General features: G+C 47.0%; 1 long non-coding RNA gene across 1 annotated transcript; it reads left to right on the plus strand.

Moving 5' to 3' along the window:
- The first annotated feature begins 1,697 nt into the window (after positions 1 to 1,697).
- Positions 1,698 to 2,683, plus strand: LOC110535023. Its single transcript, XR_005034629.1, has 4 exons — positions 1,698 to 1,763; positions 1,869 to 1,970; positions 2,054 to 2,169; positions 2,243 to 2,683. It is a non-coding gene; the product is annotated as an uncharacterized LOC110535023 (long non-coding RNA).
- The last annotated feature ends 233 nt before the right edge of the window (positions 2,684 to 2,916 follow it).

Consider the following 2,916-nt stretch of genomic DNA (forward strand, 5'->3'; position numbering starts at 1 on the left):
GGTACCCACGGAAAAGGGTCCTCTCGCGACATTGGGATCATGCGGTTTTCATGTCTCCATGGCAACCGTCTCCGCCCCCTCCTGTTGCTTACCCCTCCAGGTACCTAGCAACATACTATAGAACTACACTGTAGCATCTGTTACAGAAGGGTGGTATAGGAATGGAGCCAAGTCATGTAGTCTATTTCACTGTTTTTGTTAACTCAAAGTCAAAGGTTTGTTGGCTTTGCATGCAACCCATATTTTTATTTTATTTTTTATTTCACCTTTATTTAACCAGGTAGGCAAGTTGAGAACACGTTCTCATTTACAATTGCGACCCGGCCAAGATAAAGCAAAGCAGTTTGACACATACAACGACACAGAGTTACACATGGAGTAAAACAAACATACAGTCAATAATACAGTATAAACAAGTCTATATACGATGTGAGCAAATGAGGTGAGATAAAGGAGGTAAAGGCAAAAAAAGGCCATGGTGGCAAAGTAAATACAATATAGCAAGTAAAACACTGGAATGGTAGATTTGCAGTGGAAGAATGTGCAAAGTAGAAATAAAAATAATGGGGTGCAAAGGAGCAAAATAAATAAATAAATAAATAAAATAAATACAGTAGGGAAAGAGGTAGTTGTTTGGGCTAAAATTATAGGTGGGCTATGTACAGGTGCAGTAATCTGTGAGCTGCTCTGACAGTTGGTGCTTAAAGCTAGTGAGGGAGATAAGTGTTTCCAGTTTCAGAGATTTTTGTAGTTCGTTCCAGTCATTGGCAGCAGAGAACTGGAAGGAGAGGCGGCCAAAGAAAGAATTGGTTTTGGGGGTAACTAGAGAGATATACCTGCTGGAGCGTGTGCTACAGGTGGGAGATGCTATGGTGACCAGCGAGCTGAGATAAGGGGGGACTTTACCTAGCAGGGTCTTGTAGATGACATGGTGCCAGTGGGTTTGGCGACGAGTATGAAGCGAGGGCCAGCCAACGAGAGCGTACAGGTCGCAATGGTGGGTAGTATATGGGGCTTTGGTGACAAAACGGATTGCACTGTGATAGACTGCATCCAATTTGTTGAGTAGGGTATTGGAGGCTATTTTGTAAATGACATCGCCGAAGTCGAGGATTGGTAGGATAGTCAGTTTTACAAGGGTATGTTCCTAGGCTCCATGTTGCTGGCCTACCTCCTCTCCTCCCGCAGAGTCAGCAACACCATGACCGCCTACCAGCTGCTCCTCAACAGCTTGCACTTCCTGGGTAAGACGCATGGCGTCTCAACCTACCTGTCTGTTTGCTCCTACAGTTGGAGTAACATCGCATGTACCATAAATACTGTGCCAGATTAACAGGAAGAAACAAAAACAAGAAGGGAAAAGAGGTTGATGTGTATAATTTGGGAATAAGGGAGGGATTTCCAAAGTCTTTGAGCAACTTTGGAGAAGGCCCTGTTGCTGATGCTCTGAAGTGTAGACCTGGGAACGGCAAGTTGGCCTGCTGAGTGAGCTTGTGGGTTGGTAGGGGAGATGAAGGTAAGGGGGGGAAAGGTGGTGGGTGTTGGAGAGCCTTGTAGGTCAGTAGGAGGTGTTGATGCGGTGGGAGCCAGTGGAGTTCACCTAGGATGGGTTTGATGTGCTGACAGATCTTAGTGTGGTCATATCATTATGTTTCTATATGTTTTCTTCCCTCTCATTTGTCATCCCTCTCTTCTCTTCCTCAGCTTCCACCGACCTGACGGAGAATGGAATTACCCTCGCTGAAGACCCAGATTCAACAGCGGTGAGACAGGACTAATCCAAATGTCCTTAATGGGGTGATGAGTGTTGCGTAATTTCTCAATTATGGATCACAATCACATTTTATTCCTTTCTTTCCCTCCCTCAGCCCTCTCTCGCCGAGTTCCACAGTGCTTTCCAGGTTGTGTTTGTCGACCCCTCTGGACACCTCAACATGTGCGCCGACATGACCAGCTGCACCTACAATCAGGTGTGTGTCCTGTGCCAAGATGGTTTCAAATTGGCTGGTTGGCAGTAACGTTTCCTCTGATTGGTACCCTATTTGGCTCTCAGGATCAGTACGAGGCGTCGCTGTCACTGCAGTTTTGGGACGACCCCACTGTGGATGGATTCCACGCCCTACTCATGATCCCCAAGCCCATTATTAGGACCAGTGACCATGTCTTCCAGTAAGTACATTGTTCAGATACACACCCCTTCCACACACTTCTCGTTCTCTCCTCTTATGTGTCAACTTTCCAGCTGTGTGAGGTGGTGAAACTGCAGTGCTGCTGTAAGAAGCTCGACCTCCTCGGTGAACTCATGGACCACAGCGGAAACTACGTCCTCACTGTGCTCCCCTTTATCCTCTCCCTCCTGCAACGAGGACTAAGCCAAAGGGTCTGCCTCCTCACCCACTCCCTGACCCCCTGAGGTGAGCATTCTCCTGCCTGTAGGGCTGTTGACTGGAACAGGCTGATTCAGTACTTTTTTAGAGAGAACTGTTTTCTTGATAAAATTCTGAGTGGGTATTCTGGCTGACGTGTGTAACGGTGGTCGGTGGAGAGTGAAGCTCTGAAGCACAATGCCCAGCCGCCCCTGTCCTTTGGCCTGCTGCTCAACCCAGAACAGGATGCATCTGTACTGGAGAGAGGACCCCCTCCAGCTGGCAGCTGAACGTACCTCAACTCCTAATCACTGATCTAGGAGGGTTTGAAGGGCAAGTGTATTTTAAATTGTGCAGTATTTAGCAATCATAATAAGAGTCTGGTTGCAACAGTTGTAATGTGTGTGTGTGTATAGGGCTGTGGCGGTCGTGACATTTTGTCAGCCAGTGATTGTCTTCCAAATAACTGATGGTCTCATGGTAGTTTATCGATTTTGTCACGATCGTCGTAAGGAGCGGACCAAAATGCAGCGTGGTATGTGTTCATGAT

This window comes from Oncorhynchus mykiss, chromosome 11, assembly GCF_013265735.2.
Source record: "Oncorhynchus mykiss isolate Arlee chromosome 11, USDA_OmykA_1.1, whole genome shotgun sequence".
In the NCBI taxonomy this organism is placed as follows: domain Eukaryota; kingdom Metazoa; phylum Chordata; class Actinopteri; order Salmoniformes; family Salmonidae; genus Oncorhynchus; species Oncorhynchus mykiss.